Here is a 23,073-nt window from a genome sequence, read left to right on the forward strand (position 1 = left end):
TTTCTTGTAGGATTTTAATGGTTTTAGGTCTAACATTTAAGTCTTTAATCCATCTTGAATTAATTTTTGTATAAGGTGTAAGGAAGGGATCCAGTTTCAGCTTTCTACATATGGCTAGCCAGTTTTCCCAGCACCATTTATTAAATAGGGAATCCTTTCCCCATTTCTTGTTTTTTTCAGATTTGTCAAAGATCAGATAGTTGTAGATATGCGGCATCATTTCTGAGGGCTCTGTTCTGTTCCATTGATCTATGTCTCTGTTGTGGTACCAGTACCATGCTGTTTTGGTTACTGTTGCCTTGTAGTATAGTTTGAAGTCAGGTAGCGTGATGTCTCCAGCTTTGTTCTTTTGGCTTAGGATTGACGTGGCGATGCGGGCTCTTTTTTGGTTCCATATGAACTTTAAAGTAGTTTTTTCCAATTCTGTGAAGAAAGTCATTGGTATCTTGATGGGGATGGCATTGAATCTATAAATTACTTTGGGCAGTATGGCCATTTTCACGATATTGATTCTTCTAACCCATGAGCATGGAATGTTCTTCCATTTGTTTGTATCCTCTTTTATTTCATTGAGCAGTGGTTTGTAGTTCTCCTTGAAGAGGTCCTTCACATCCCTTGTAAGTTGGATTCCTAGGTATTTTATTCTCTTTGAAGCAATTGTGAATGGGAGTTCACTCATGATTTGGCTCTCTGTTTGTCTGTGATTGGTGTACAAGAATGCTTGTGATTTTTGTACATTGATTTTGTATCCTGAGACTTTGCTGAAGTTGCTAATCAGCTTAAGGAGATTTTGGGCTGAGACAATGGGGTTTTCTAGATATACAATCATGTCATCTGCAAACAGGGACAATTTGACTTCCTTTTTTCCTAATTGAATACCCTTTATTTCCTTCTCCTGCCTGATTGCTCTGGCCAGAACTTCCAGCACTATGTTGAATAGGAGTGGTGAGAGAGGGCATCCCTGTCTTGTGCCAGTTTTCAAAGAGAATGCTTCCAGTTTTTGCCCATTCAGTATGATATTGGCTGTGGGATTGTTATAGATAGCTCTTATTATTTTGAGATACGTCCCATCAATACCTAATTTGTTGTGAGTTTTTAGCATGAAGCGTTGTTGAATTTTGTCAAAGGCCTTTTCTGCATCTATTGAGATAATCATGTGGTTTTTGTCTTTGGTTCTGTTTATATGCTGGATTACATTTATTGATTTGCGTATGTTGAACCAGCCTTGCATCCCAGGGATGAAGCCCACTTGATCATGGTGTATAAGCTTTTTGATGTGCTGCTGGATTCAGTTTGCCAGTATTTTATTGAGGATTTTTGCATCAATGTTCATCTAGGATATTGGTCTGAAATTCTCTTTTTTGGTTATGTCTCTGCCAGGCTTTGGTATCAGGATGATGCTGGCCTCATAAAATGTGTTAGGGAGGCTTCCCTCTTTTTCTATTGATTGGAATAGTTTCAGAAGGAATGGTACCAGTTCCTCCTTGTACCTCTGGTAGAATTCGGCTGTGAATCCATCAGGTCCTGGACTCTTTTTGGTTGGTAAGCTATTGATTATTGCCACAATTTCAGAGCCTGTTATTGGTCTATTCAGAGATTCAACTTCTTCCTCGTTTATTCTTGGGAGGGTGTATTTGTTGAGGAATTTATCCATTTCTTCTAGATTTTCTAGTTTATTTGCGTAGAGGTGTTTGTAGTATTCTCTGATGGTAGATTGTATTTCTGTGGGATCGGTGGTGATATCCCCTTTTTCATTTTTTATTGCATCTATTTGATTCTTCTCTCTTTTCTTCTTTATTAGTTTTGCTAGCTGTCTATCAATTTTGTTGATCTTTTCAAAAAACCAGCTCCTGGATTCATTAATTTGTTGAAGGGTTTTTTTGTGTCTCTATTTCCTTCAGTTCTACTCGGAATTTAGTTATTTCTAGCCTTCTGCTAGCTTTTGAATGTGTTTGCTCTTGCTTTTCTAGTTCTTTTAATTGTGATGTTAGGGTGTCAATTTTACATCTTTCCTGCTTTCTCTTGTGGGCATTTAGTGCTATAAATTTCCCTCTACACACTGCTTTAAATGTGTCCCAGAGATTCTGGTATGTTGTGTCTTTGTTCTCATTGGTTTCAAAGAACATCTTTATTTCTGCCTTCATTTCATTATGTACCCAGTAGTCATTCAGGAGCAGGTTGTTCAGTTTCCATGTAGCTGAGCGGTTTTGAGTGAATTTCTTAATCCAGAGCTCTAGTTTGATTGCACTGTGGTCTGAGAGACAGTTTGTTATAATTTCTGTTCTTTTACATTTGCTGAGGAGAGCTTTACTTCCAACTATGTGGTCAATTTTGGAATAGGTGTGGTGTGGTGCTGAAAAAAATGTATATTCTGTTGATTTGGTGTGGAGAGTTCTGTAGATGTCTATTAGGTCCACTTTCTGCAGAGCTGAGTTCAATTCCTGGATATCTTTGTTAACTTTCTGTCTCGTTGGTCTGTCTAATGTTGACAGTGGGGTGTTAAAATCTCCCATTATTATTGTGTGGGAGTTTGAGTCCCTTTGTAGGTCACTCAAGACTTGCTTTATGAATCTGGGTGCTCCTGTGTTGGGTGCATATATATTTAGGATAGTTAGCTCTTCTTGTTGAATTGATCCCTTTACCATTATGTAATGGCCTTCTTTGTCTCTTTTGATCTTTGTTGGTTTAAAGTCTATTTTATCAGAGACTAGGATTGCAACCCCTGCCTTTTTTTGTTTTCCATTTGCTTGATAGATCTTCCTCCATCCCTTTATTTTGAGTCTATATGTGTCTCTGCACGTGAGATGGGTTTCCTGAATACAGCACACTGATGGGTCCTGACTCCTTATCCAGTTTGCCAGTCTGTGTCTTTTAATTGGAGCATTTAGCCTGTTTACATTTAAAGTTAATATTGTTATGTGTGAATCTGATCCTTTCATTATGATGTTAGTTGGTTATTTTGCTCGTTAGTTGATGCAGTTTCTTCCTAACTTCAATGGTCTTTCCAATTTGGCATGTTTTTGCAGGGGCTGGTACCAGTTGTTCCTTTCCATGTTTAGTGCTTCCTTCAGGAGCTCTTTTAGGGCAGGCCTGGTGGTGACAAAATCACTCAGCGTTTGCTTGTCTGTAAAGTATTTTGTTTTTCCTTGACTTATGAAGCTTAGTTTGGCTGGATATGAAATTCTGGGTTGAAAATTCGTTTCTTTAAGAGTGTTGAATATCAGCCCCCACTCTCTTCTGGCTTGTAGAGTTTCTGCCAAGAGATTCGCTGTTAGTCTGATGGGCTTCCCTTTGTGGGTAACCCGACCTTTCTCTCTGGCTGCCCTTAACATTTTTTCCTTCATTTCAACTTTGGTGAATCTGACAATTATGTGTCTTGGAGTTGCTCTTCTCGAGGAGTATCTTTGTGGCGTTCTCTATATTTCCTGAATCTGAATGTTGGCCTGCCTTGCTAGATTGGGGAAGTTCTCCTGGATAATATCTTGCAGAGTGTTTTCCAACTTGGTTCCATTCTCCCCGTCATTTTCAGGTACACCAATTAGACGTAGGTTTGGTCTTTTCACATAATCCCAAATTTCTTGGAGGCTTTGTTTATTTCTTTTTTCTCTAAACTTCCCTTGTCGCTTCATTTCATTCATTTCATCTTCCATCACTGATACCCTTTCTTCCAGTTGATCATGTCTGCTACCAAGGCTTCTGCAATCTTCGCGTAGTTCTCGATACTTGGCTTTCAGCTCCATCAGCTCCTTTAAGCCCTTCTCTCCATTGGTTATTCTAGTTATCCATTCGTCTAATTTTTTTTCAAAGTTTTTAGCTTCTTTGCTTTTGTTTTGAATTTCCTCCCGTAGCTCAGAGTAGTTTGATCGTCTGAAGCCTTCTTCTCTCAACTCGTCAAAGTCATCCTCCGTCCAGCTTTGTTCCGTTGCTGGTGAGGAACTGCGTTCCTTTGGAAGAGGTGAGGTGCTCTGCTTTTTAGAGTTTCCAGTTTTTCTGCTCTGTTTTTTCCCCATCTTTGTGGTTTTATCTCCTTTTGGTCTTTGATGATGGTGATGTACAGATGGGTTTTTGGTGTGGATGTCCTTTCTGTTAGTTTTCCTTCTACCAGAGAGGACCCTCAGCTGCAGGTCTGTTGGAGTTTACTAGAGGTCCACTCCAGACCCTGGCTGGGTGTCAGCAGTGGTGGCTGCAGAACAGCAGATTTTCGTGAGACCACAAATTCAGCTGTCTGATAGTTCCTCTGGAAGTTTTGTCTCAGAGGAGTACCCGGCCGAGTGAGGTGTCAGTCTGTCCCTACTGGGGGGTGCCTCCCAGTTAGGCTGCTCAGGGGTGAGGGACCCACTTTAGGAGGCAATCTGTCCGTTCTCAGATCTCCAGCTGCGTGCTGGGAGAACCACTGCTCTCTTCAAAGCTATCAGTCAGACAGGGACATTTAAGTCTGCAGAGGTTTCTGCTGAATTTTTGTTTGTCTGTGCCCTGCCCCCAGAGGTGGAGCCTACAGAGGCAGGCAGGCCTTCTTGAGCTGTGGTGGGCTCCAACCAGTTCGAGCTTCCTGGCTGCTTTGTTTACCTAAGCAAGACTGGGCAATGGCGCGCGCCTCTCCCCCAGCCTCGCTGTCGCCTTGCAGTTTGATCTCAGACTGCTGTGCTAGCAATCAGCGAGACTCTGTGGGCATAGGACCCTCCAAGCCAGATGCGGGACACAATCTCCTAGTGTGCTGTTTTCCAGGCCCGTTGGAAAAGCGCAGTATTAGGGTGGGACTGACCCGATTTTACAGGTGCCGTCTGTTACCCCTTTCTTTGACTAGGAAAGGGAACTCCCTGGCCTCTTGCGCCTCCCGAGTGAGGCAATGCCTCACCCTGCTTCGGCTCGCGCACAGTGCGCTTCACCACCGACTGTCCTGCACCCACTGTGTGGCACTCCTTAGTGAGATGAAACTGGTACCTCAAACAGAAATGCAGAAATCACCCATCTTCTGTGTCGCTCAGGCTGGGAGCTGTAGACCGGAGCTGTTCCTATTTGGCCATCTTGGCTCCCACATCTGTAACATTTTTATGCACACATACCCACACACACCATCCCTCTCCTTGTACTCGATTCTAAGACCTGTAAGGGCAGAAACTATGTCTTATGAATTTTTATATTTCTAGAATCCAGTGCATAAATATGTTTCAGGTTTATTCAATAAATTGCCATCTGAATAAAGAAAAGAATAAATATTCAACATAGAAAAAATTCACAAATCTGTAGTGAAAATTCTTCTAGAAATTAATCTTGAAGTGAACGTAAAATGTAAATACACTTATAAATAAAAATAAGGTGGAACTTGGGAACCTGGATCTATAACCCAAGACAAGTTATATAACCTTTGTGAAGCCTAGTTTACTCATGTATAAGTTAAAAATAGTGGTTACTTTGCAGGATTGTTTTAAGGTAAAGGTAGCCTTTAAATAATGCATGCAAATGAGTAATACAAGATAGACATTCAGAAAGTAATATATTTTGGATTATCTTTTGGGAGGGAAGGCATAACTTAAGAAACATCAGCTTCTTTGGAAACCAACCAGTCTGAAAGAGATCAATGGCACTCAATACTGCTTTCACTACCATGATAAACACTGTTGTGCTAAAATGTCATGCCGTTGAGGGCAGGACCTTTGGTCTGTTTTGTTCACATCTGTATCTTCAGCAACTACCACCACCAAAAAACGTGAAGATGTATAGACTAATCACACATTCAGGAATGAAAAGAGTTTGTGCTATTAAACGTTTATTCAGACTGTTTTACTAATTAGACAACATGTGGTCTGCAGTGTTAATTTATTCTGCAAATAATAATGCCATGCACTGGGTAGTCCTTGTTTAACATTATGATGTGTGAAATTACTGAAATCCCAACCAAAGGGGCTCTGATTTTTATTTTTTAAAAAATTAAGAAAGATAATATTGTTTATAAAAGTTCCTGGTATAATCACAAATAAATATTGAATGTTAAACCCTAGAAATAAAATAACACATAAAAAATTAAAACTTAAACTTTTAGTAAATAATGAATATGGTATTTCAATATAACAAATATGTCATGACATTTTAACTGCAATGTTACACTTTTTAGGAGTGTTCTCACCATGATAAAAGAGACTTTTTGACATCATCAAAAATTATTTAATTGCTACTGTAAAAATAATACTGGTTTTTAGCGTAGATTCCAAATTATAAGTGGGATCATGCAGTATGTTTTCTGTCTAGCTTATTTCACTAGATATAATGTACAACATGAGGCCTATTGTTAATAACATTGCATTGTATTCAGAATTTTTGCTAAAAGACTAGATTTTGGGTTCTCTTGACACATACAAGGGTAACTATGTGAGATGATGAATATATTAATTTGCTTGATCATAGTAATCATTTCATTATGTATATCAGAACATGATATTACATGCCTTAAATATGTACAATAAATAAATAAATAGGAACTCCAGGGCCAAAGGTAAGACTATCTTTTTCTTCTGGTTTCACATTCTGACTTGGCTGAAAAGCATGTTGGCAAAAAATGAACATTGTCTAGTAGGCAGAATGAGGTCCTCTGTTCTTGTTCAGAGAAATAGCTAAACATATTATTTAAAAGCTTTTCTATATAAATAATTATTGTAAAGGTATTTAAACCTTTGCAAATTTTTCAGGAGAGAAACCAAAAGATAAAGAAAACCCAAGCTATTAATGGATTATTCCCAACAAGTTGATTACATCCAACCTATCATTTTCTTTGTTTATTTAGCTTCTGTTCTAGATTCTTAGACATCATTCGTAATGTAAATTGCTGAGGAAACCTCATCCGCAGTCTAATTTGTGTATTCTATCTAAAGAAAAAACAATAGCAAACACATTTTTGAAAGTGAAATTCTAGTTATTTGTCATAAGAATAGTGGTAAAATGTTGAATAATAATAATTTTATAACATTTAGCCTTTCTGGATATAGAAGATTTCATAGTGGAAAATCTGTTGATAGAAAATTATAGTTTTGATGTTTGACATTTTAATTTTTTATTTGTTACTTTTTCTTTTTTTTCCCAGTCTCATGTGTTCTGTGTATTGATATGTTTTTAAAAACACAGAATATACTGTGTAGGAGATAGCCTGTTGTCTACAGAAGGGATTAATGCAATTTTAATGGATTACTGCTGTTGCTTTTTGGAGATTCTCTTATGTCAAATAAACTGATATAAGTAAAATGAAGAAAATATAAAATATTAAATGTTTGACTAAGTAGTACATGCCATTTCTATTATGTACAAGTTATAAAGTCTAGGATTGTGTTGAATATTTTTCATGGAAGCCCTAGGCTTTTGGTTTAAGATATATAAATAAATACCATCCTTTTTTCTAAGTTGAAAATATTCCATAGAAATATAGAATTTCAGAAGACAAATTAATAAAACAAGATATTGCTAAGCTATGTAGGAAAAAGAGGAGGCATTCTTGGCCTAAGTGTGCCCCCAAAAGTAATATTCATGGGTCCATTCACTGTACTTACTATGTATGTATAAGATACTCTTTATGTTACTTGAGGAAAAGTGGTGAACAAGGGCAGATCAAAAACAGAGAGATCATAAAAAGAATACCCTTGAGATATAAGGGGTCACTGGTGAACCACAATGTTAAATATCAGAGAATATGGATGGTAAAGTATATAAATAATCTGTTAAAATACATAAGATCATAAAACTCAGAAATCAAATCTTAGCAATTCTTAAAGACATAGTGTGTTTACTTAAATGAGCTAGAGATAAATATCACTCATTGTCTTAACACAAAAAGGTTTAATTCATTAAATATAAGTTGATTCTTCCCCGAAATTATCTGTGGGATGGTACAAAGAGAGTCTTGGCATTGATCCTTGTGGGTAAAATATGTCCTTTGTAAACGGTCTTGTGGGAACCTGAGAAGTTGCCATGTTCGGCCCTGCACAACTGTGTTTGTGTGAGGAAGGCTGCTTACCACCCAGTGCTGGGCTGTTTCATGGTCCTCACTGGGAGACTGTGCTCACATTGTTCATAGTAGACATCCTATGACTTGGCAGTTTTATTATTTTTTAAAATATTTTAATATTATATTTGTATTATTTTTATATTTTCTTTTAGATATGACCTATGACTCCTAAGTAGTTTTAGAAGCTGGAATCTGTGTCTTTTTACAATTTATTAAAATCTCATTTTCTCCCTCCTTTTAAAAAATTTTTTATCTAACTCTCGTAAAGTGCAAGAAAACTATTATAAGTGTTTTCACAAACATTTCATTTAGTCTTTGTAGCAATACTATGAGCTAGGTGTCATCACATTTAATTTACAGATGCAAAAATGAGTGTTTAAGTAATTTTTTTTTTCTTCAGACGGAGCTTTGCTCTTGCTGCCCAGGCTGGAGTGCAGTGGCGCGATCAAGTGTTTAAGCAATTTGTGCAAGTTCACCAAGTTAGTAAAAGCAGAAATGAGGTCCTCAGACTCTAATATCCAGGCTTGTTCCTGGATACCTTGGCACCACATTCTTTGCAACATTTATTAACAATCTAACAGCTTCAATATTTTTGAAGTGAATTACTTATATCATATATAATTTGCTTTTCTTTTTTGTGTGTCTTACTTTTTCCTGCTCAACAGGAAGCTCCTTAAAAGTAGAGGTGATGTTAGATATGAATATGTTTAAGGCTCAATTCATGTCCATATTATATGTTGCTTGATTGATCTAATACAATGTTAGAAACCAATTGATTCACAGACCATCACAATTTCTGATAAAAAGGTTTCTTTTCATTACAGGTCTGGGAAGAAAACTCTGAGTGTTCAGCTTTCCTTTTTTTGGCAATAGACAGTAGGAAACATCCATTTCTTGTTGCTGTTAGCTTGTTGACTCATTTAATCTGAAAGAAACAAACCAAATAAGTAGCCAATGTTTCGTATATGTATAGACAAGAGGCATACTGGGAAGACTCTTAAGGTTCATCAAGCAAGCTAAAGCAAAAATAAAACATTGCTAAATATTAATATCTCTAAATTCAACGATCAGTCCATAGATCACCCTCAATCAATTTTTTTTATGTGTAGAGCTGCCTGTTGCATGGAGAGGTCAAATTGTTGTACATATATTCATTTTTTTAGAGCTTTTTTGGCCATTTTTATGTTTTGCTTTTTGGTAACTGTTTTAAGAGGACAAATTTTAAAAAATGTGTAAAGTGTTAAACGTGCATACATTTCATAATAACTATCAGTCCTTCTCACGAAGCTTTACATGAGTGACATAAACTCCCCAGCCTTAACCTTAAAGATTACACCAAAAAAAAATTTACTTGGAGATTATGGTCCTTTCTGTGTCTATTTAAATGCCAGAAGTCAATTGCTTTGCTACTCTTTCATAAATACAGGTCATGACTCTCTGTTTTCTGCCAGTCTGTATCTCTCTAGATTTAATTTCCCTGTCCTTGGATGTGTCTAGTGAAGAATAAAAGGAACAAATATTTCTTGATAAGAGAGAAACACTAAATGAATAAATGAGATAATAAGTAAAATTTATGGCTTCCAGGTGGACTAGGAAAAAATAAGTCTGAGATATATAATACTTGGAAAATCTGCATTTTGCCTTCTCTTTAAAGATCAGAATATCTTACCATGTTCAGCATAAATTCCTTCAGAGTACAGTTGACCTGAAGTGAGCATAAGATGTCCCTTGAATATGGTCTCTGTGCTCTACATTTTGCTACAAGTCCTTCTAGTCATCTCCCTGATCCTGAATTGGAACAAAAATTATAAGCGAAATTGCTCAATTATTTATCTTATGGTAGAATATATTTTTTCTTACACAAGTAAATGTTTTCTTATGAGGGAAGAAAAATTTCTTCAGATTCACATCTCTGTCAAAGTTAAGGAAATAAACTGAGAAGGCAGTGTATTCCAAGAGGAATGTGAAATAATATGTACTTTCCTATACATGTCTCAATTTGGTTACTAACATTACTTACTCCACCACCGCTGGCTTTTGGTTACCCAGGCTTGATCCTGAAGTTGCATTTAGTTCATTCTTGTTTAACCCCCAAGACCAATTAGTTACTCATACTTTTTATATGTTGTTTGGATTTGTCTTTTTTTTTTTCCTAATCTCACTGCCACGACACCACTCTTTTTTGTTCATGTCAAAACTGATTGATTGGTCTTTCTGCCACTGAGCTTTTATAATTCATACTATAATTAATTGGCTGGGCATGGTGGCTTACGCCTGTAATCCCAGCACTTTGGGAGGCCGAAGTGGGTGGATCATGAGGTCAGGAGATTGAGACAATCGTGGCCAAAATGGTGAAATCCCGTCTTCACTATAAATACAAAAAATAGCTGGGCATGGTGGTGCGCACCTGTAGTCCCAGCTACTCAGGAGGCTGAGGCAGAAGAATCTCTTGAACCCAGGGGGAGGAAGTTGCAGAGAGCTGAGATCACTCTCCTGCTCTCCAGCCTGGCAACAAAGCGAGACTCCATCTGAAAAAAAAAAAAAAAAAAAAAAAAAAAAAAAACCACTACATATATATATATTATATATATATAAAATATATTTTATATATATATAATATATATTATATATTTAATTATAGTAATTATCTTATAATTTAGTCAGATTAGTCTAAAATTGCCACTTTGATCCTGTTACTCTCTTGCATTGTCTTTGAAGCCCTTCACACTATGGCTGTAATCTGCCTTCCCAGCCTCATCACAACTACTTTCCTTAGCTGTAGAATATGTTCTTTGGCTTTTCCATCTCAGTACTCTGCATCAGGGCCTTATTTGAAGCCTTCTCCCTCTCTAGTCCTACTTAAGTGTGATCTATTTTTTAGACCTTAATAAAATCTTGCTTCTGCAAAGCCATCCTGAAGTAGTCCAGTTATTAGTGATCTTTTCACGTTTTTTATGTCTTAAGTTGTTAACATCTCTAGGACTTCTTTGCTGTGAATCATTTAATTAATGATTTTTTTTATTTCTTTAAGCCCTGTCTTTACACAAGATACCAGAACCATATTCAAGTCAGAAATCATGCCTTTTATTTCTTATTGTTCTCCTCAGTGCTACCATCGTGAATTGAAGATATTTAATGACTTGTAGGTATTCATTTCTTTTGAAAAAATGGATTAAGGTATATGTATTATGGAACATTTTTAGGAAATTTCCTTATCGGGATTTAAACCTCCTGTAGTTACAGGAGGTTTAAAGACCTCCTGTGGTCTGTAGTCGTTTTTTATTTTCAGGAACATGAGGAGTTAATATTTCTTTGATAAACTTTTATGTTAGATAGCCAAGGTCACTCTGCCCTTTGTACGATAACTGCCTATTGGCACTGAAGAAGTGTCAATTATATATGCAAATACCATGCTCCTGTTTGTAGATCCTCCTGGCTTTATAGGAACGTACCACTCATCTATTATGGGAGACATTTATCCTTTGTTTACTTTTCATTTGTTTGCTTGTATTTTTAGAGACAGGGTCTCACTCTGTCATTCAGGCTGGAGTGTAGCGGCATGATCATAGCTCACTGCAGCCTCGAACTCCTGGACTCAAGCAGTCCTCCAGTCTCAGCCTCCTGTGTGGCTAGGACTGTAGGCATGTGCCACCACATCCAGCTAATATATTTTGTCCATGATCTAATAAACTTAGGTGAGGAACCTAGTTAAGGTCTAAGATCTAGGGTGACCATTTAATTTATTGTCTAACCTGGGACTCCTTTAGAATGAAAGGTAGCACTAATTAGACAGAATACTGGGCAATAGGTATAAGGTGAACCTTCTCTGGTAAAGCTGGAGGCATGGCGACCATAGGTAAAGCCTGGCAAAATGAAGAGAATTTTCCTACAAGAATTTTAGCTACAAGCCCATTCCTGTGCCCCAGGGAAAATTAGGAAAGTCAAAGGATGGTTTTTCTCTGTGCTCTACATTTTGCTACAAGTCCTTCTAGTCATCTCCCTGATCCTGAATTGGAATAAAAATTACAAGCGAAATTGCTCAATTATTTATCTTATAGTAGAATATAAGCAGCTGTGTTTGGCTGCTTCTAAAATGGCTGGCAATGGTACCTGCCATGGTACTACCCATGCCCTCATGCAGTCTCCTTCGCCTAGTGTGAGCAGTGGACCTAGGGAATTGCTTCTAATCAATAGATTATGGCAAAATTGATGAAATATCACTCCTAAGACTACATTCTAAAAGATTGACATGCTATTTTAAAAAAGAATAATGCTGGGTGTTTTTTCAGAAGATATATTTTATCCCATTAACAAAGCCTTCTCTTTCCTCATTTAGCAGGGGAGTTTTAGAAATAAAGACTAAATGTTGACTTTTATCTTCAAAGAAATGGCTGTGACATGTCTTACTCTTGCTTGCACTCTCTCTCCTCCACCATCATTCCAATAAAGCACATCAGAGGCTTCCAGGGAAGAAATCAAGGGAGACCTCTAGCCAAGTCAGCAAGCACCTGGGTCCTGCCAATAGCCACTTCAGTAAACTTGGAAGCAGGTTGTTTCCTAGGTGAGCCTTCCTATGACTGCAACTCAGCCAACACCTTGATTGCAGCCTTTGTTTGAGACCCAGAGCGAGCCAGAGGACCCAACCACACTTGATTTCTAACCTGCAGTATCTGTGAGAAGATAAATGCTGTTTATTTAAGCCACTGAGTTTTGAGTACTGTTACCTAGCAATAAATAATTAATACAATAGCAGTGGCCTAAAATTTTCCTTTATAGTGGCTTGGCTCTAGGCTGTGTATATTGGTTTTGGATCTATCATCTTGTTTAAATCTCTTTTAAATTCTAATAATGTTTTTTTGTAAAATGCTTTAAGTTTTCTACCTACACAACATAGTATCTACAAAAATGGCATTTTTTTTCTTTTCTGATTCTCATGCATTGTACTTTTTTCTTTTTTTAAAAAATTTGATAGAACATTTTCTATGATGTTGAAGAGAAACAGTAAGTGCTTAGCACTCTTGACTTATCTAAGACTTTAAAGAAAATATTACCAAGATTTCATATTTAAGGCTGGATTCCTGTAAGTTTTTGGGATGTCAATTTTTAGTGGGTTAAGTAAATAGAATTTTGTTTTCTATGTTTAATGAAAATCACTTTTATCATATTGATCAGATTCCTCTCTTTAACCTAAGATGACCATTTCTTTTAACAAATTTTCTTTTATCTACTATTTATTAGGCTTAAAAATGTAAAATATTTTAATATTTCTTTTTATTTTAATTCATAATACAGTAATTCAGAGGATATACTAAACTATACATTTACAGATTTATAAATTTTTTCCCTCCTAAAAGAGGAAGAAATACATAAGTTTTCTACTCCTGTACATGAATAGATTATAGAAACTTATTTCTTAGGTTGACATTTGAGTCCTCAGCATTTTTTCTCCCTACCAATACATTAGTCTTTAAAAATATTGCAAAACCAAGATAATCAGTCTTACATTCACCAGGGATTTTTATAGAAAAGCATTTGCTTCTCAGCCCTGCAATGTGATTAAGTAATTAAATATCTTCTTTCTTTTTAATATTTTAAAACTTACTGCTGCTACAGATGAAAGTTGACCTAGACCACGTAATATTTTCATTTGTTAAAACATGCTTGGTTTAGATAAGGAAGATTAATGCAGCTAAAAGCATTAATGGAGCTAATCCACTTAATAAAAGACAGTTCTTCAAGTTTATAAAGTAGCTTAGTTTCAACTTCTTAATTTCATTAGTAGAAAACACAGCCATTTTCTACTACCATAATCACTTATTATTTATTAATCCAGCATTGCTCTAAGAAGATGGCTTAGATCTTCCTTGGGGATTGCACTCTATTACTTATAATGCCAGGCCGTGCACGGTCTGGTTTCTCCTTGGGTTTGATGTCTTCCTTCCTCTCTCAACCATTTTGCATAATATTGATTCTCTTCTCATAAAAGAGTGGTTATCAGCTGGGTGCAGTGGCTCACACCTGTAATCCCAGCACTTTGAGAGGCTGAGGCGTGCAGATCACTTGAGGCCAGGAGTTTGGGACCAGCCTGGCCAACATGGTGAAACCTCGTCTCTACTAAAAATACCAAAATTAGCTGGTGGCAGGTGCCGTAATCCCAGCTACTCAGGAGGCTGAGGCAGGAGAATTGCTCGAACCCAGAAGGTGAAGGTTGCAGTGATCCAGGATCCTGCCACTGCACTCCAGCCTGGGCAACAGAGGGAGATTCCATCTCAAAGACAAAAACAACAACAAGAAAAGAATGATTATTTAGAAATAATCGGTATGACAATAACCATAGAAGTTTACACTTTCTATTCACAGTGTAACTTGAAAATTGTCCTGAGAATTTTTTTTTAGCAAAGAAATCTAACAAATAGAAACCAATTACAGAGTAAAATCATTTGTAAATTTTCTAGTTTAACAAACTCTTTACAGTGTGTAGAAAATTGCAATGAATCTATGGATATTTGACAACTAATTTTAATACTAACTTCAATTAAACTCTGAGAAGGCTAAAAATGTTTACACTTATTAGTATAATTAAATCCCAAAGTTTCAAGGAGTAAGAAGTGAATCTGACTTTTTATTAAGAAAGAAGTGAGGCCAGGTGTGGTGTCTCATGCCTGTAATCCCAGCACTTTGGGAGGCTGAGGCAGGCGGATCACCTGAGGTCAGGAGTTCGAGACTAGCCTGGCCAGCATGGTGAAACCCCATCTCTACTAAAAATACAAAAATTAGCTGGGCATTGTGGCAGGTGCCTGTAATCCCAGCTACTCGGGAGGCTGAGGCAGGAGAACAGCTTGAACCTGGGAGGTGGAGGTTGCAGTGAGCTAAGATCGCGCCATTGCACTCCAGCCTGGGGGCAAGACCGAGACTTCGTTTAAAAAAAAAAGAAAGCAGCGAATCACCCTTCTTCCTTTCTAGAATATAGTTAACCTATCAATTATCTTTTATTTTGAAATAGATTTGTAGAGACACTAAATTGCATGCACATATATTGTAACGATTTGTTTCCCTTTGCAGACAGGCATGTACTAATAATTCTGACACACCCCTAGTAGTAATTCTCCCAGGGAATTCCCTGGAAATGTAAGTGGTGAAGTCTCAGATAAGACATATTATGGATAGCTAATTTATAGAGAAAAAGGAAGACATTGTACTGGATCTAGTGTCGATTTCCCAGTGTTTTTCTTTGTGAAGATTTCTAAGTTAAAGGAGGATGATAATATGGGACCCTCTACCATATTCCTGCTAAGTTTAGCAAATCATTTTAAAGTGCTCACTAAGTGCTAAACACCTTCTTTTTCCCTTTTCTTCCCATGCCATTCTCTGAAGTGTTTTTTACCTGTCTACAATTCCTTATGTGAATTCATCCGAGTCCTAAGAGGATGAAATTATGAACAAAAATGTGCATAACAGTGAACGCAAACAAAACATGTGAATAATACATTCTTTATGCAGGGGTACTTAAGGCTATGTAGTTTCATGTGCAAATACTGTAACTATATTTTTTTATTTCAACTGAATCTCTATTTTAAGTTCCTATGCTGCCTAATGGCAATGTAATGTCACTCAATTTTGGGTTCTCCAAATTAGATGCATTTTAAATTCAGTAAACAGGGTTTCTTTTCTCCTGCCTTCTTCCATGGACTGCCTAAAAACCTGAAGGGCTAGAGACAATAAAACGTTGGCTGGAGGAAGGCAGCTGGTTCCAGGTTGAGGCCTCTCTGTTATTGCTTCTCTTCAAGTTTCTGTATTCTTGTCTGGATCCACAGTTCTGGCCATGTTTTAGAGTGGAGTCATCTCCTCACGGTTATGATATTCTTCCAAGTCCTGTGCTTCTCAGTGTTATTTGTGATTCTTGGCAAAATGAGAAGATGTGGCTCCTTCTCAAGCTGGATGTGGACATGTGTGGACTGACTGAACCTGACTCAGTCCCACCTGTTTATGCACCCCGTCCACCCAAGGCTTGTTTGTCTGCCCCGCCGTAGAAGGTAGGGAATTCTTTGTGAGGAAAGAGGGACATGGGCAGAGATTCCACATAGTTTTGAATCCTCATATTTATCTGGAGTTCATTTTTAAATTTTTATTTTTAGCTGTTAAAATGATTTATTGAACTTTGCAAAGAGATTATAAACCTAAGATATTTTAAAACAAGTGAATCTATGAAAAAGATTCAAGAAAATAAATAATATTAACAGATGTTTCTTAGTATGTTAGCACATCCACCCTGATGATAATTTTTAAAATTAGGGTGGAGAGATTATAGACTGAGTCAAAATTACAAAGAATCTATAAACAAGTGTTTTCACAGGAACAGCTGTACGACAGAACAAGGAGCAGAAGAATAGAAGCCATTTTCTGTGATTAATAAGATTATTTTGGCAATAGTTATTATTACACTTTTTAAAGGTCATTTACTTCTGGTCTTCCCTGTGTTGAACTGTTCTTAACCAATGTGGAGAAGAGCTGTGGGATAGAGGCCGGTTTATCTAGACCTTTCCCATCTGAGGAGGAGAATAGAAAATTAGGTAAATATGTGATGCAAAATATGTCATTCAAGGACCACCAAAACTTTCATTGAGTACCCTATCATTAAAAATCTGTTTTTAAAAGTAGCTCAAGTAAGGGATGCTTTATGACCCGGGGTTTCTGGAGTCAGATAGACATTCTTGCCTGCCCCTTACTCTGACTTATTGGGAGAGGGAAAACTGCAGTGGTGTTTCTGTTGCAGTGGCAAAGGTAACATGTTAGAAAATTCAGAGGGTTTCATATCAATAATCCTTTGGAAACTGGATGTCTTATGGGGTTCTAGAATGCAAATTTAGGTATTTATTGTCAGATGATGAAGTTCATTTTTTTTTTCAAAAATGATGTTGAAATATCACTGTCCAATGCATTCACTTATGTGAAAGCTAAATTGAATGAAGCAAAAAGAGAAAATGGTTTGTATGTTTGTCATACCTTTTTATTTCTTACAATAAAAATATTGGTAGCAAATAAAAATAATAAAAATAATTTTTTTAAAAAGAAACAGTTTTCTACTCAGACATGCCATGTACTAAATATATAACTCTTCAAGTCATTGTAGCTCTTCAGGCCTTGGGTTTCTGATCTGTAAATTTAAGGACTTATGACCTATGATTCCAAGGGTTGCTTCTATGTCTGATGGCTTCAGTAGGCTAGCGTACATTTTATAATTCGTTTTAACATCAAGAATTTAACAGTTTAATTCTCTAGTTTTGCTAATACTTGGTGCAATGGTGATCTTATATCAATTGACAAAGTAGGGTAGAATCACAAGATGAAAGACAGTCTGAGAAAAAATAAAAAAAAAAACCACATTGACTGATACTTTATAATACCCAGCTATACAGAGGGCATTGAGCACAATGGTAAAGCACATAGGCTTGGAGAAAAACACCGTGCTGGGTTGAAGCTTTACAGCTTGTCATGGATTTTGCACAAGTAGTTTTGTTTCACTAAACCTTTCTCTTTATCTGCAAAATGCAAATAATGATAATAGTACCTATGTCATAGGATTGTAAGTATTAAATGATACATTTCATTAAAATACTTGGTACAGGAAGGAGTTGCTCATAGCTGGGCATAGCAGTAGGTCCAGTGAATTAATTCATTGTAATTTAACAGACTCCTCATCATATTTATTCATTGCTATTCATTTGTCAGTTTTTTCTATTTTCCTACACCACTGAGGTTAATGTTATTTTAATAACGTGTTTCTTATTTTCATTGTTTGATACAAAATATAAATCCATTCTATGATACATTGTATTTTAAAAGGTAGGACAGTTATACAGGTTGGCAGCACAGTTGCAACTTAGACCTTCATACCTGATAATAGCATTATCTGATAGGCAATAAATTGGGTGCACGATTCAGCCCAGAGGAAAACATACATAGTGCTTTTGCATTAATAGAAATTTGATATTTCAGGGTGAGAAAAATTGAAAATCTCTGAAACCCTTGGAAGGGATAAATTAGTACAAGTTAAAAATAGCCACAGTCTCCTTGCCCCTGGTTTTAAGGTGCTTCATTGAAAGCATATGACTAGAAGGTCAAAAGCAACCCATAGGTGCAAACACTAAAAAGCTTTACAAATCTCTATAGTCACATTAATGTTCAAATTATTTAAAACTTAAAATGTAAAGTAATCAATGTTTCTGTCATGTCTAGAGTTGGAAAAGATAGCTTTCTCTTTAGCCAGATGGATTAAGGTCATCGTAGTTGCTACAGCAAACAAAACTCAGATTGAATAACAGGTCAAACGTGAGTGTTAATTTTTAATGCCTGTCAAGTACAAAAGAGATGTTTCTGGTAGAAGCGTGGCTCTATTTAAAACAGTGCTTTAGAAGCTCAGCCTCTTTCATCTCATAGCGCCACATCTTCGACACATAAATTCCAGGTTTACTGTGTTTCTTCTGTGTCCTAATGAAGGCTGTCTTTGTTAACATAGTCCTTAGTATCCCTGAAGGAGAAATAAGACTGATTGCTATAATTTCAAAGAAGGATTTAAAATCTTTTCTTATAATGTATTTGGCATTATAATGTATTTGGCAGCATGTATTTATTTTATATGTATCTGGAGGTCTTTCCTTAATTCACCTGCTACTTTTCCTTAACAAGATTGTTACGTAGTTTGTGCCTCCAACAAAATTTAGACAAGTCCACAAACATAGGAGTACATTTCATCAACTCATGATGACATCTGGCTTGAAGCCATGTTCTTGTCAAATGATCCAGTGAAATAATGTATTTTTTGGATTTTACTAAAATTTTACTAAAATTATTTACTAGGCATATCTAAAATGACCAGCTGGTTGAAAGAGTTTCTTTTATTTAAATTGTTTAAAGATCCCATCTAGAAAATATGTTCTCATCTGCTTTTACTAGATCTTGAAGAATTGTAAGATTACCTTTAAAATTTATTGGGCTTAGACGTCTTTAACTGGAAGGAAAATACCCAGAAGGTGAGAAGCATTCCCTGTAACAAAATGAAATAAAAAGATTTGCTTAGAATACGGTGGCTAAATAATTTGTCTTTGCCATTGATGTCATTAAAATTAATCTTGGCAATAAGGCAATGTTTGATAGTAATAGAGAAGTCTCTGGAAATAATGCATTCTGAAATAATGCACAGAACAGAAACTTTGTACACTCTATTGTGTATGAGTAGTGAGATATTTAAATTCAAAATGTTAATTATGTAATGTAATTATGTTGCATGTTTATTGGAAGTAAATTTCTAATTAAATCTAATCCTCTTATGTTTATATATCATATTGCATTAATTATTTAGGGCCACAAAATGTGAATAAATTTTGTTTATTTAGTCTTTGTCATGTTGGTAGGAGTCATTGTTATTCCTTTTTTCCTTTTCTCCTCTTTGCCTACCCTCAAAATGAGAGCCATTAACTTGGTAGTTTTATTTATACTCCAAGAAGAAAATGTTCAATATGAAAGAGTTTGACTTAAGCAAATTAATTGTTCCTGGGATATTCAATTTGAATCTTGATGAATTAGGTAAAACATATTCTCCCAAATATTTATTAAACACCCGAAGCTGTCTGATATAAGAAAAAAAAGATCTCTAGTATATGCATTATGGAACTGCTCCTGCTTCTTCTAAATAAGACACAATTCTGGTGCTATATTTCACTCCACAGTTTATTTTTAGATAGTAATTTCTTTCAGAAAATTTCCGTTTTTGATTTATAGAAAGATAAAAGATTTCATTGCCACTATGTGACATCTCAAGCAAATTCTGTTTGGTTTTCCTTGTTTCTAGAGTGAGCATAGATTATGATGAACGTCTAATGCTACAATATTTCCCAAGCTGTTAGATGGAGTAAGAATCACATAGTCAGTCAACAATTATTTCCCAGTTATTGTTCTATTAATAGGTGCTGGAAATATAGCAGTGAAAAGCAAAGTGGGGATAAGGCAGAGAGAGCTATCTCCCAACATGAACCCAGAGAAAGAAACCACTTTATATGCGGCAAACCTGACAAGGTTAGACCTCAGGTTGCAAACCTTAGACTCCCAATCAGATTACCTTCTCTTGTTCAAAATAAAGCTCTTGTAATCCTTCAGGGATGCTCATATCCAACATTCAGTATAATCCCTCACCCTCTTTCTTCCAATCATAATAGCATCGAAATACCCTTGACACCAGTTGTCATATAGAGAAGACAAAATTAAATTCTGGTTCTGAAAATCAGTGCTTTACAAAATTGTTTTCTATTAGCCATGGCCCCTAACCTTCATGGATATGAGACCTTAGATCTTTAGTTTTATTTATTTGTTTTGGAGAAAACTTCATCTCAAAGTGATATAATACATTAAAAAATGTCAAGGAGTAACTCTGTTCTTTTAGCATAAAAATGAAAGATTGTGGGATATAGGGAAATACTATGATAGACTGCAAAGCCATAGATGGGAAAGAGTTGTGTCTTCAGCCAAAATAATAGTTCTACGTCTTATGAACAGTAATGAGTTTCATAGCCTCCTTGGGGGGCGAGGAGGTCAGTGTCATTATGACAAGTTTTAGAAAATGAGAAACAGGAGGCACAGAATATCTGAATGATATGGCCTAAAACCATCACTGGGTCACAGTGGCCGTCAGTAATAATTTCTTAAACTAACCTTTGGGTGTTCTTTTTCTTAGTGAGACACAGAGGAGAAATAAATATCAAACAACTAAGGAAATCAAAGGAATAACAATAGATATGTTAAAACAGAATTAAAGGTTTAAAAATTAGGGATGAAGGAGAAACAAAAAACATAATATGATTAGAACAGAATATTTATGTATCTGAAAGTGATAAACTCAAATAAAACAATTGAAAACTTTACTATGGATACCATATTGTACTTTTATGCTTTGGTTTAAATATATTAAAGAAAAATGGATAATCATTTTTACATGAAAGCAGATACAACACTGGACTTTGTAGTCAGCATTTTGTCTTCTGCTTTGCATGAATCTACTTCACTACATTTTTCTCTTAGTTAAGAACTCCTTCTATGTATCAATTTAGGTAGAATGAAGTTTTTTATTTTTTTAATTCTATGCTCCTATAGATAAGAAGAGAGGAGAAAAAGAAGAGGGGGAAGAGGCAGTAGGGGAGGAGGAGAAAGAAAAGATGCATTTAATGAGGTTTTGGGTTAAAATATATGTATAAATGTATATATACATATATACACACACATACATACACATAGAAATGGAAGTAGGGTAGGGATAAGACCTTATTACATATAGAAATTTATCTTATGATAAATGCTGGATAAGAACTCAATAAAAAATCCTTATTCAATAATTGCTTGGAAATTACAGTAATTGGTTGAAAAATGGCAAACATACATATATATGTACACACACACACACATATGCACATTTTGCTAGATTTCACCAAATGTTCTTTCTAAAAAGATCACACCAACTTACCCTTCCACAAATGGGTAATGAAAGTGCCTTTTCCTCCTTATGCTAATAGTAGTAGGGGACTTCAGTGATCACTTCCCACTGTCTTTTCTTCTTTTTTCTTTTTTTTTTCCACATAGGGTCTCACTCTCTTGCTCAAGTTGGAGTGTAGTGGCATGACCATAGTTCACTGTAACCCCATACTGTTGGGCTCAGGTGATCCTCCTGCCTTAGCCTCCTAAGTAACTGAGACTACAGGTATGAGCTGTGATGCTCAACTAATTTTTTGTTATTTTTCATAGAGATAAGATCTTGATATGTTGCCCAGGCTAGACTTGAACTCCTAGCCCTAAGTGATCCTACAATCTTGACCTCCCAAAGTATTGGTATGACAGGTGTGAGTGACCCTGTGCAGCCCCCATTTTCAACAGTGAACTTTCATTTGTAATTTTATTTGAGTCTTCTCTTTTTTCTTAGTCTAGCTACAGGTTTGTCTATTTTTTCTTTACAAAATGCCAACTGTTAGTTTTATTGATCTTTTATATTGTTTTTCTAGCTCTATTTCATTTATTTCTTCTCTGATATTTATCATCTAGACAGAAAATTAATAAGGAAGCATTAAACTTAAACAATATTTTAAAAAGAAATATGCAAACATTATTTTAATAAAAATTACATTGGTGTGAATAAACAGAGTATGAGTAGGCAGCATAAAAAAAAAAAACAAACAAAAAAACAAAACAATATTTTAGACCAAATGGATGTGACGGAGATATACAAAACATTCCATGCAACAGACACAGAATATACATTCTTCTCAAGAATATGTGAAGCATTCTCCAGAATAGATCACATGTTAGGGCACAAAACATGCCTTAACAAATTGCAGAAGATTGAAGTAATATTAAATACCTTTAGTGGCATAAAACTAGAAATTAAGAACAGAAGGTATTTTGGAGAATTCACGAATTCATGGAAATTAAACAATATGCTCCCAAACAACCAATGGGTCAATAAATTAATTAAAACAGAAATTAAAAAATATTTTGAGACAAACAGAAATGGAAGCATAATATAACAAAATTTATGGGATGTAACAAAAGCAGTTGTAAGAAGAAAGTTTACAGCAATATGAACTTCAGAAAGAAGAAAGATGTCAACTAAACAACTTAATGTTACCCCTCAAGAAACCAGGTAAATTAATTTTTGTATAAGGTGTAAGGAAGGGATCCAGTTTCAGCTTTCTACATATGGCTAGCCAGTTTTCCCAGCACCATTTATTAAATAGGGAATCCTTTCCCCATTTCTTGTTTTTGTCAGGTTTGTCAAAGACCAGATGTTTGTAGATATGTGGTATTATTTCTGAGGGCTCTGTTCTGTTCCATTGGTCTATATCTCTGTTTTGGTACCAGTACCATACTGTTTTGTTTACTGTAGCCTTGTAGTATAGTTTGAAGTCAGGTAGCATTTAAAAACTTAAATGTTACACCTAAAACTATAAAAACCCTAGAAGAAAACCTAGGCTATACCATTCAGGACATAGGCATGGGCAAGGACTTCATGTCTAAAACACAAAAAGCAATGGCAACAAAAGCCA

Source organism: Symphalangus syndactylus, chromosome 11, assembly GCF_028878055.3.
Source record: "Symphalangus syndactylus isolate Jambi chromosome 11, NHGRI_mSymSyn1-v2.1_pri, whole genome shotgun sequence".
Classification (NCBI taxonomy): domain Eukaryota; kingdom Metazoa; phylum Chordata; class Mammalia; order Primates; family Hylobatidae; genus Symphalangus; species Symphalangus syndactylus.